This window comes from Acromyrmex echinatior, chromosome 13 (assembly GCF_024713525.1).
Source record: "Acromyrmex echinatior isolate Ae372 chromosome 13, ASM2471352v2, whole genome shotgun sequence".
Classification (NCBI taxonomy): Eukaryota; Metazoa; Arthropoda; class Insecta; order Hymenoptera; family Formicidae; genus Acromyrmex; species Acromyrmex echinatior.
The window spans coordinates 9,890,017-9,902,997 of NC_141864.1; the positions used below are offsets into that span (position 1 = coordinate 9,890,017).

Below are 12,981 nucleotides of genomic sequence, written 5' to 3' on the forward strand. Positions count from 1 at the left end.
GATAGGTTAACGCAATCAAAAATTGGTTGCAGCAATCAAAAATTGAAATACGAATTTAATGGCTGAAACGATTTATATAAGGCTGTCACTTAGAAAATTTAAGAAATAAATCACGCAGGTATTATCCTCAGTAATTATCGCACATCTCGCATCAACTGGTGAATCTCGCATTAACATTCTTGAATCTTGCGTCTCAAAAGCTCATGGTAGTCGTTTCGTTCCGCGCTCTAACACGGACACATCGCTTTAAAGCTGCGAAGGGTGAGAGTAGATGGCCCCGAGGGTGGTTGCCACGGCGGTAGTGGCTGTGAGGTTGGGTGCGGGTGGGTTTTGGGGGTTGGTGATTCTAAGAGGTCCGGCGCTCACACACGTGAGTCCGCTTTAAGGGAGGCGGCAGAAGGGAGGGTGGCTGGTGGCTCTGGTCCATGGGACGCCGGTATTGATCTCTTGGTCCACCCGCACCCCCAGAAGTCTCCCCTCGACCACGGTAAAAGGAGGGCGGATAGGGTGGGTAAGATGTCAGCGTGCGTACATACAAAGTAGCTCACCAAGCTCGTCCTGCCAACGTGTACGCGAAGTAGAGTCTTGTACATTGTCTGTGTTAAATAAGTTATCCTGCGGGGCGCGCCACTTACGGATGTACCTGCGTCATAGTTTTTGGATGATACGAGACCCGCGAGTCTCACCCCTTAGGGTTTCCCTTTACGTGGATTAGGTCGCGCTATGTGCGTGCTATTGATTGAATTCGGCTATTTTTCTTCGGACGGTTTGATAAATTCGTAATGCGCCTTGTTTTAGTCGTTTTCCTAAGAGCAAGTTTTCCTACGAGCTTTGTATTATCGGAATTTATCACAGAAATGTTAAATCGTACATTACAAGTTATAAAATTATGGCGAATTAAATGAGTTAGAATTGCTAACTTTGTCGAGTTAATCAACGCGATTAACATGCTTTAGTAACCATGAAAACAAATATCCATTGAGAGAGAGAGAGAAAACTATCTTTTGATAATTTTCGAAATTACAAAATTATGCTCTTCATTAAACATTGAAACAATATTTCTCGTATATATATCATTTTTAAATGTATCGCTCATTTTTTACGTAACTCAAATTGCAAATTATATTCTTTCCCGATGATAATAAACCATTTCTCATAGTTAGGAGACCGGTTCTGTTCTGGCAAGTTTCTGTCTTACGATCTAAGCCACATTTACGATAAATCAAAGACCTTCCCTTCAAATCACGCTGCAAATCCAATGCATCATTTTCGAGATCGTAGAAGCCGATGCATCATCCGTTACTCAAGCGAGGTCCGTTTGTCACGTAGCGTACACGTCGGTAATGTCCGACTTATCGTTGCTCCGCGCGTTCGAACGCGATACGAAATCCGGTCGATGATTTACACCTTGTCATCGGGTTACCCGGTATCCTCTGCCATTGTGTAACCGAGAGCCCCGCTCGATCTGTTCCGGGGAACGCACGCGTGTACGTGCAATGTGCGTGTACGCGTGCGACCTCCTATCCCTTGACAGGAAGAGAGGACATAGGCACGCATCAAGGACGCAGAACCGTAATTATCCTCCTGTTCGCGCACGTACTTGCGTCCTTCGCCATCGCGGTTCCATTATCCTAGGGGCGCCGATGCTTCTCGTTACGCTCATGCCGGCACGTAAGCGTGAATAATGTAAGGAACGAAGGCCGGGGGAGGGAAGAGGATGAAAAAAAAAGGGACGCGTGGAAAAAGCCAATAAGGGCTGTGTCCGGCGCGGCGAGGCGCGGGAAAACCCTACACGTAGATACTCCCCCGGGTGTCGGAGTTACTCCTTACGAAAAGTCCCCCTCTTGCTTTTCCTTCGTTTACACTCGCGTTACTCGACGAATTTTTCCGACGTGGGGAAAATTCATAATGTGCGCGTCCAGTAGTTTAACTACGGACGGATTATTGATTTGATTCTTAAACTGACTTTTAAAAAGGGAGGGAAGAAAGGAACAAGATCCTTACATCCCTCTCTTCTATACACATGTATCGCGCGCGTAAAGAAATAGGATAGTTCCATAATAATTATAAAGATACAGAGCTGTTATTATATCAGCAGTTAGTTTAATCTCTATCTTAATTTAATCTCTGTAAAATATTTTTCATATAATCACGTCTCACATACTTAAGTAACAATTTAATCCTTTCAGCGAGAGGATGGTGTTGCATTTAAACGATGCGAAGTGTTAACTTTCGAATGGAAACATGCGACTTTCGATTTAAACGCATCTCCTGAGCGCCTCTAAATTCTATAATCGCCGCGGTAATTCGCACCGTTATCGGTCGACGTGATCTAAAACGCCGACGCTCCCGGAGCGACCGCTTAACGATCAATTATATCGCGCCCGATAACGCTCTCGCTCCGGAATGACTGAGATAATGAATTTTCCCTCACCATCTCCGTCCCTCTAGTCTCCGCACGTAATAGCGTCGAGCTATGCTGTCCAGGAACATCCTCGCACGCTCGCCCAGCACCTATCCAACCCCACCGCATGGCGCATACACGCGTGCAAACTTGGTGCACACACGCGCGGATGTCGCGCGCATCGAGCACTTGCGCGCCAACTTGGCACGGCTCTGGAAGCAATTTACATCCCGACGTCTCTCCTCACACAACCGCGGGAAGGGGTTGGTCGAGACTCCCGGCGGGAGGAGAGGAAGAGGGCTGGAGGTGGAGGCGACGGGGAGGCCCGAGACGGCACTGGAGCATTGTAATTCAAGTAATGTAAGCTTTATGCAAAATACATGTTAGTTAGGAGAGCACGAGAGATAGGGCTACCCTCCTTTCCACCTCGCTTCTCTTCCCTCGCAACCCTCTTTCCTCCCGCGCCTTGGTTCCGTCCTTACGTGCCCCTCTGTTCAAGTCTACGTTACTCGTCTCTCTCTCTCTCTCTCTCTCTCTCTCTCTCTCTCTCTCTCTCTCACTCCTTCTCGCTTCCCTCTCGATTTTCTCGTCTCTCTCTCTTCACCTTTCTTTCTCGATTCCTTTCTCTGTTCCTCCTACTGTTAGCGCGATCCATCCCTAAACGTGGTGGAGGAACTACTCTTACGTAGGCGTAAACGCAAAAGCACCGCCGTGGACACCAATGTGTGCTTTACGGAACTGTAAACTACTGTTTTTATTTATTAAACATTGTAATAAGAATAACGGTTGTTCGTGTGCAGAAACATTAATAAACTTCGTGTATTAAACTCGAGGATTGAAGGATTTATAAACTTGTAAAATTTTAAGAAATTATTGATAATTGGGATAAATATTTTGTTACGACGCAAAAAGATAATGTTGGAAAAAAATTGACGTCAAAATTATTAATGTCATTATTATAAACTAGACTTTTTTATAACGTTAAGTTATGTTACATAAAAATGTGTGCGTTCATTGTATAAATGCGTGTGTATTTTACGATTTTTTTTTCTTTCAATCCTAAGTCAATCTTGAGCAGCAACCGGACTGTGCAATGGCGTAAGAGTCTTTTGGAATTTTTCTGACATTTTTTTTTTATTTACTTAAATGCAACAATATATCAAAAAATTGTTATCATGTATTATGAATTAAATATTAATTAAGTATTATATTGTATTTATATATCTAATTAATATTACACTTAAATTAGAATAATTGTTTGTTTAAATAAGTTTAATTTATGGCACACAACTTTTAATCAGCTTACATGTTAATTTTTCACTAAGTTTAAATAAATTTTAGAAGTACAATATTTAATAATTTATAATATAGAAAATTACGATGTAAAGATTTCATACAGTCGTTAAATAATGATAAAAAACAAGCGGTGCTTTGCCGTTAAATTAATTTCGCATACAACGTATGGATACTATCTTTGTCCTACATCATTGATCCGAGAACAGTCTCCAGGGTATCGGCTGGAATCAGAAGGGGTTTGTGGACTTTGACTCATACGAAAATTCTACGGCATAGCCTCCCTCCGAAAAAACGAACAGCACTCTCATTGGAAAGACTTTGTCCTCCTAATAATCAGGAAGACCACTCAATTAAGAAATTCCTCTTTATTTTGAAAAATTGATCCTTGTGTTGTCGATTAAAGTAGCTCCTTCTTGAGGGAATTTAAGAGGTTGTTTCGTCTTTTAAATTTTTACACAGGCAATTTAAAAACAAATGATCCATGGTATACTAAAATCATATTTATATATTTCACTTCTGTGCGTTCATCTCTATTCATCTTCATTTAATTTTTTAACTTAAAATCTTAAAATATAAGATACTTCGAATCTTAAATAATACTTTCTCAGACAAACGATGCTCGACAAAACGAGAAATGTACCAACACAGATTTTTCTCACGAACGTACAATTACCGCGTCTCTTAGCGTCATCGTTTATTTTGACTATTCTTTACCATCTACCGACTTCTCTACCGCGATGCGTTGGAAAGAAATTGGAAGACAAACAAGAAGAAGAAGAAGAAGAAGAAGAACGGGAGAAAAAAGATTAACGATTGGATCCATTTTCACAGATCGCAGATGTCAAAACTCATTCGCGTCCTTGGCTCTCGGTCTTCTTCTCGATCATGCATCGCAAAGTCTTGCGAATGACACGCAACTTCAATTAGAATCGCAACGATGTTACGTTACGCGTCGCGGAGTAATTTGCTCGGCGCGGCGTGTAGAAAACAGGCGTGACAGGCGATGCCTGGCAGTCGGAATCGTTCTGATCTTGTGCTACGTCGTCATTATCGCGAAAGCCGCTTTTTAGCTCAGATATTTGGAATGTCACGCAACGCTACGCGATATGTTTTCTCGGTGCACGCACCGCATTTAGTTCCCAGAACGCTGCGTGTCGTCGGAGCCGCTATCGTTAAAGGAACCACATTTACACGTGCACGTAAACACATACATACGTATGTATGTATATACGCCACAAAATTATTTCAAAGTGACTAGTACAATTTTTGAGTATTTCTTAATTCTTAGTCACTTCGTGTACTCACCCTCGTGCACTTTTATTTTCGTATCATATTTTATAAACGGTTTGCGTGTATCTTCCATTTTCTTCAACATTATCATAACATAAGAGAGTAAATCTCGTTGCTGAGCATTATTTTGAGGCCTCAATCTTAACGAGTGTTATTATAGTGCCAACAAAATTCTATAAACCTCGGCCGATGAATCATTTAGGTAAACCGCTCTATGACACTAATTATTAACAGCATTTTGACCGCCGCTCCCTCTCGACTATCCCGCTGTCATGCCGCGGCATATCTGCAGCCATAAGATCCCGTATCTAATTTGCATGGGGCTTAAGCCGAGCCCTTGTCCCTAAGATCGTGGAAACGACTTTCGGCCACGGAGGCTCGGCCAAGTCGCCACGGGGGTGGCACGTATATATGTACGCGGAGATGAGCTACGGGCAGTTCTGACCCCACTCGGCGGACAGAAATTACCCCCTTATCTTCCCGCGGCACGGCCGGCGCTATATACTGAATCCTAATGCTCAATCTCAAGATAAACGCGCGATCCAACCCCCATCCGCGCCGCCACGGCCTCTCCAATCGTATGGGGTTCTATGTGCCGCTTCATATATCCAGCCTTCTCATTCGATCGGTGAGAGCTAACAATCGAAGGGGTAACAAATGCCGAAAGAACGCCAACTATTTTAGAATAAATGTATAAGGGGCAGTTCAAAATTTATTATTATTTACGGGAGGAATTAACATTCTTATTTATAACATACATAAATCATTGTTATAAGAATTCGTAAGCTTTAAATAATTGAAATATAATATTGAGAATTTTAAATGACATATGAAATCATATTCAGAAAAACGATATATAATATATGTAATGTACAGTGTAACTTTCTTATCTAATTGTATGATTGTGAATCGTTATTTCTGAGCTTCATTTTTTCGTTTTCCATTGAGTGTAATGAATGCTGCATTTCTGCCAATCTGCAAGTGACTTGCTCTCAATGGAAGAATCATTTTTGGTTTGGTAGTCGCTGATGAAGACTCCAAAGTGAGCCGAAACGTTCGAAATAAAATAAAGATAACTATCAACATCTGAGGATTATCTGCTTCTCCTATCTCTTCGCTTCTACAACAGCGTATGACTCTCATTATCCTCGTCTGAATTTTTATTATTTTTTATCTTATTGTTTAATATTGAGAATTCTGAGTTTTAATTTCTAATAATTTTTTCGATCATTTCTGAAGACCAAAATATTTACAAAAGAAAAGCTTTTATCTTTTTGTATACCTATAATAATTAAGAAAATGATAGTCTTAATTTTCTTTACATTATTTCTACATGTGCATGCAATTACAATGTTTATCGTTCTAAATTCTCGACATTCAGTATCCGACATTCTGTATCTTCATTGCACCGGAATTCTAGAACGCCATATAAACACAGCAAACCTGCGACTAAGTTAAAACGAGAGGAGGGGAACTGCAGTGCTCTGTGAAAATTTATTAATTCAGAAAATCGTACGATTCTGTAAACTACACAAAATTGGACGGGCAAACTTACGATGGCGTGGGAGGAGAAAAGAGGAACTAGCTACATAGCGTCACCAAGAAATTTTGGCGATCGATGAAGAGAGAGAGAGAGAGAGAAGCGAAAGAATGAGAGAGGAAGATAAAGAGACCACACCGTCGAAATTCGACCCTGAACGGACACCGAGGCGGATATTTCGTGACGTGAAGATTAAAGCTCGCGTGTTACAAGTGTACACGCGTGTGTATACGTGTAAACGAAGCTCTGTCACGCGCGAATAAACTACACTCTTACATTTACACTGTCATACGAATGAGTTAGGCATGTGTTCATACTCATACACACACCTATTAATCAATAGTTTTAATATGTTCAGATTTGAAAAATAATCGATTTACTCACCTTTTCTGAGTAATAATAACTATAATAAATATTTATATATAATAAATATTTTATAGCATTATTAAATAAATCAATTTCAAAAACACGCACGAGTGACGTTCAAAGAAAATTCTAAATAAACGAAATAACTTACTTTCATCAAAGAATGGATTCGTTTTTCTATTGCAACAAAAGATATATAAAAATTGAAGAGATAATATATAAGGCATAATATCATATAATTTTATTTATAATTTTATATGTTATACAATTTCAATTTTTTTCGTCGATATAACGATTGCAGTATTTTTTAATATATCGTTTACTGCCGGTGCTTGCATGAAAATTTAATCTCACTAAAATTATATATTGCCTTCAAACTCCTAACTTATAAGTTTACGCGCGTTCGAGGAAAACTCTTAATACAAAGTTCCCCCTTCAACTAAACATATTTTGACTATCCGACTATTATGAATAAACTTTTCCGCTCATGTACCTGTAAGTGTATCCTTCGAAAATTCCACACGTCGGCAAAGGGAAGCATTTATGTTTCGACCACATCGTCGACATGTCACCGGCGTACGTACACACATTCACGAGCCGACATATACGTGCTCGCGTGAACACGGACGCATGCCGACGCGCGTAGAATGTAATTAAGATAAATTAGCGTTAAGGGGAATTGGGCTGTGGAGCGCGAGGGTGGTGGAACGCGAAAGGGTGACAGCGAGTTGTGTGCGTCTGTGTACCTTATATGTGGACACGTGTGCACGCGTGCACACGTACACGCTCTTATTACATCTGCCCGTCACACATACACACGTATGTGTAAGCATACGGACGCGTGAGAGTCTACGCGAAAGCTCGAGTATCTGCCGTACGTGAGTATATGAGCGTACGTGTAAAGGAGAGGAGAGGAGAAGGCGGGGGCGGGGGGAGCAAGAGACACGTAGAAGGATGGCAGAGGGTGGTCGGAAAATGCGGGGGTGGACGGTTTCGAGGGAGGCTACGAGGGAATGTCGGGCGGTAGAGCGTGTATGTGGACTCTGTGCTTCGTGCGAGTAAGCCTCGTCGGCGTTACGGCACGCTGGAAGCTTAATGATGCATGCCGCCGGCGCCAAACGAGCATCCACTGATAAAGCGATGACCAGGAAGGGGTACGAGGATGGGGGCGAAGAGGGAGGATCGACCGACACGAATCTCTTTCCGTGCAGCGACTCAGGAGTTATCGAAGGAGATACATTGAATGTGATCTTCTTGAATCCAGAGAAATGATTGATTCGAGAGCATGCGCTCATTAATATGAAAGCAACTAGAAATATTGTGTAACAATGGAATTTTGCTGAATTCTCTCTACTCTCTCTTAGCGATAGTATTGACCAGCTTTTTCACCATACTCTTTAAAATTTTTAGAGTGAAATCTCTTAAAGATGGAAAATTGAATCACTCTTTTTTAAGACTAGCTTAATTTTCACTTTTTAGAGTAAGATTCCACTTGAAAGAATTTAGAGTATATAATACTTGCGCAACGATAATATTGTATAACGACATTGTCGTTTAGAGTTAAGAATCACTTCAGCATAGTAAAGATAAATATTAATAAATTCATTAAAAAAACTGAATTTTTAAGTATAAGACTCTTCTAGACACAATTATTTGGTATGCCAATATTATCAAAATCTTATTAAAAATATGTTGTCTTTTATATATGACTTAGCAAAAGAATCTATTGTACGTACAAAAATAAACATACTCTATTAAAGTTAAGGATATTGTAATGCAATTAATATCAGTTAATTGAATAAGTTGCTATTTTATAAACATTTTGACACAGCGACGTAGTTTCCTGTTGTTATTAGATTTCTCCAAGCAGAGTGAGACGGGATAAAAGATAGATGGATAAGTAAATAAAGAGAGTTGAGAAAGAGAGAGAAAATGGTTTCGTTGTACAATCGCATCGTAGCGATATCTTACGCGTTCGCCACAAGGTTTGGACAGCGAAGAGAAACAATGCCTCAGGGATGCTGGGGCTGATGGACGCTTCCGATACGCGCGAAAGAGGGCGGACGACTGGGGGTTGAAGAAGCATAGTAGCGCAAGGAAGGGATGACGGGGAAAAGCGAAGGGCGAGAGAGAGAGACAGAGAGCGAGGTTATACCTCCCTAGTTTCGGCTATTATATTATTTAATTAATTAAGTTCGCGAGACCCTTCCAGGCCGTTCGCGTGATTAATAACATTGCATGGGCCGAGCGCTATTAGCTCGACCTCGGTCTGTGGATTTACGATGTTCCTTGACTATATGCATGTATACGTGTGTACATGTACATTATGTTCTTAGACATCATCTGGACCAGTCAACGCCAAACGCAGGATGTCGGATGTTTTTGTTGCACGAGCAACGTTAATGGCGAGCCAACGTTGTGAATAAATATTCTTCCATATTTCTGTAGGACCAAAGATCTATTTAATTCTGCACGTTTGCTTATGTTACACTAGCGGTCATGTATCATTGTTTAGGAAGATTTCTAATTCTATCATGAAAGTTGTACTAACAAGATATTAAAATTAGTTGGTATAAAAATCTACACTTAAAAAATTTAGTGCTTAACAGTTACAGATCTCTATCTATATTTAAATAAATTCACTGTATCGAAGGACAGACAAATATTAAATGAAAAAGTATATAGTCGATATTCTACATATTTAATGATAATTATTAATATCTATATAATATAATTATTAATATTATAGGTATCTTAGAAAAAATAAAGAAAGCAGAACTTTTTCTAACAAAATTTTATTCCTAGTAATAAAACGAGCGTTTTTAATATAGTCAAGTAGTGTTCCATCACAGTGTTTTCACAAATTTTCGCAATAAAAGTTGAACCATGCATTCCGTCCCGACGGACACGTTGGACGAAGTTCTCTTTTATTGGCAAAGAAGAGTATAGTGCTCGTTAAAGACTCTTTATCTCGTTCCGCTCGAGAAATGGAACTGTCGCTGGTAACTTCACCGTGAGAGAAATACCACGTAGCTCACCCCTTAGAGATAATTCGATGGCGATTTATTTCCATTACTGTCGGAAATCAATGTATCCTTTTCTACAAATCGTCGATGCGAATCCTTCTCTTATAATGACAAAGCTTGGAGTCATAAGATATATTAATACATATTTTTTTTACAACTTGGAATAAAATTAACGTAATCAGATGTAATATTAACACCGATGTCAAAAAATACACGAGAGTTTCATCGAAGAGAGAGAAAGAGAGAAGACTTAATATTCGAAAAAAACCATTAGAAAAATTCACATTCAGAATATCCATGTATAAAGCGAGAGAATAAAAGCTAGACACTAACGATGTTGAAAGATTCTTTTCAGGAAAAATGTCTTCAGTTATAACTGATTCCAACAAATTCCTTCTCTTTTTGATATTTAACGAATCGTCACATTTATCGTTTTTGCTTTTTGATATTAAAAAATGTGACGATAAACCATTATTTATTTCATTGTTGCGCGCATTATTTGTTCTCATTCACGTTTCTCGTTTAAATAAATTTTTCAAAGAATTTTGTTTTTCTGTAAAATATGAAAAATTTCTTGACACAAGGAATTTTTAAATCATTTCCATATATTAAAAAAATGCCTTTTTAAATTGAATCGTAAACAACAATGTTATGTACCTTCCACGAGTGCCTTCTCTTTAAATTTTTTTTCTCGGGAAATATATCACTTAAGTTGTTTAATTTCTAAATGAAGCAAATGGTTGTCGTTGGATTTTAGCGGAGCATGTTCACGTGTTCGTTACAAAATGATGTGCGAACGTGTCGCACAGCGAATCCCGGCCACATTAGATAACTGCAGCGTAAAACGCGGCACGAGATGTCGCGTACCGGAATGGAATACGAATAAGAATGTTAACCATTCGGACGTTGGAGGATGGGGCGGCTCATTACCTCGCAGCGTGTTTTAGTTTCACACACACACACACACGCGCGCGCGCGCGCGCGACGTGGTTGCATACGTATGCATACTCGACGATAACCCTTCCCGTATAATTTTGTCAAGATGACCCACTTTTCGTCGCGCTTTTTAAGCTCTTTGAGCTGTGCTTGTCCCGCGATAATGAGAACGTTAAAGTTCGTTATTTAACTTCCTTTGTACCTGCCGATATTAAAAAAGTTTAATGAAATTTAGAAGAACGCGAATAAAAAAATGTAAACTCTACGAACGATTGAATGTAGGAGAGTAATATATATAATAGTTTTAAAAAATTTCCACGTAGAACTTGCCTTTTTATAGTGTTGCCTTTTAATAGTGTTTCTGCGATCGTTATTCATCTAGTTGAGCTAAATTTTATAAGGAGAGTTTTATTCAGAGGCACAAATTACGAAACGTTTTGTATGTAATGTATATCTAAAAAGAAGAAATTTATTTAATGTTTTATATATTGATAAACATTTAAAGAATCAGCAATATATTTTATGTCGGTGATTGTCTCAAAAATTATGTTTAAACTTGTAATTTAGATTTTAATTAAATTTTAATGTATCAATAATTATCTGTAATTAATATATTTCGCTAAGATGTCTTTATCAATAATTGAAACTTGACTCAATAATTGAAATCTTTCGATCTGAGTTGTGTCCATTCTTCCAAACGCTATTCTATTAAACAAACGTTATATACGAGTGAAAAAAAATAGTCAATATTATCTAAATCTGAAATTTCGAAAGCGCAAAAAACGACCGGTGAAATCGTATTATCGAAATTGGATGGGAATGGAAAATTCAGGAAAAATGCAAATGTGAGTAGCAGTTGTCGAATCATAAAAGAGAGCACGAAATTCGCCAATGTCAGCCTTATCGTCGAGGGGAGTTGAAGTCCAGCCGGTCGTTTCGGCCGAGATAAGCCAAGTCTATTTGCAATATCTAATCTCGTTGTAGACGAGATGTCTAAAGAGCCTCCGAGCGACACTTTACACTTCGGTTCACTTCGACTTCCTGATCGGATTTAGAATAATGTATTTGATATGCATATTGATAGATAAACAGCTATTTACTTGGAAATCAAGAATAAGCAGCAGAAATCGATTAGAAAAACAGGCATTTGTTATATTATTTCTAAATAAAAGTGTAACAGTTTGTATTTCGATTAATTCATGACAACATTAAAATTTTATTTAACTATGCTGGAGAGAGTTACAACAAAAAATTGTCGCAAAACTTCATAAAAAAATACAAGATTCAATAATTTTTTAATTACACTTCTAAAACAGACACGTTACATATCATATATTATTATTTAAAAAAATAATTAGAAAATTCGAACATGATTCATTTTAAAATAACAGAGGAATTCGATTCAATTCATGACAACGAAAAAAAATATCGAAACGTTATCGTATGGTAACACAACCTTTGCGATGACAGACTAACCACTTCTATCAACCCTCTGAAAAACTTACACGGAGTTATTGACATGCACCCTCGTAAAGATATTACATATTCTCTGCGAGCAGATAACACCAGAACGTTTGCATTATTTTAGGACTCAGAAGGGTAGCCTCTTTAAATTAACTCTCGAGGATCTAAATTAGCTCCGGCCGATCGTAATTGGTGCATGGAGAAGTAATCGTCCGTTCAAGTCTATCTGCGCATTTTTGGGTCATCGAGGGTGAGATAAGAGCGTCAAATTAAACAAGGTATTTTATCATTGTTAAAAAAATATCGGTCACTCGTTGTTAAAAAAAGATCAGATTCAAAAATACATATCACTATGCAATTTTAAGTGTTAAAAAATTGACTGTAGAAATTTAGACATCATTGTCAGATGCTCACCTTTTAAAGGTCATTTTTACGAATTAGTCGCGCGTTATCTTGAAATGAAGAAATATCGACCGGCGGCAAACGAGCTGCTCCAAATCCTTTCAAAAGCCGAATCGACAACGTCCCGGGGGAAGATGATCTCGTCTAGTCAGCGCGAATAATTATCGGCGAGGAAATAGCTCTGCGCGCCGGCGAGAGGAGGAACACGTTCATGGGGAACAGAAGCGCATGAAGGGAGAAGAAGGAACGATCGTCGT

The 12,981-nt window shown here is 38.9% G+C and overlaps 1 long non-coding RNA gene across 3 annotated transcripts in view; it reads right to left on the reverse strand.

The window, feature by feature from the left end:
- LOC105146130 (uncharacterized) overlaps nt 1-12,981 on the reverse strand; it is a 62,127-nt gene that overhangs the window by 15,500 nt on the left and 33,646 nt on the right. The window contains exon 1 of one of the 3 annotated variants that reach the window (XR_846145.2): nt 2,435-2,752. The exons of 1 other annotated variant lie outside the window; for it this stretch is intronic. This is a non-coding gene — a long non-coding RNA (uncharacterized LOC105146130). Of the gene's footprint in view, nt 1-2,164; nt 2,407-2,434; nt 2,753-12,981 lie in introns of those variants that run through there. One more of the 3 variants, XR_015547148.1, reaches the window with a different exon arrangement.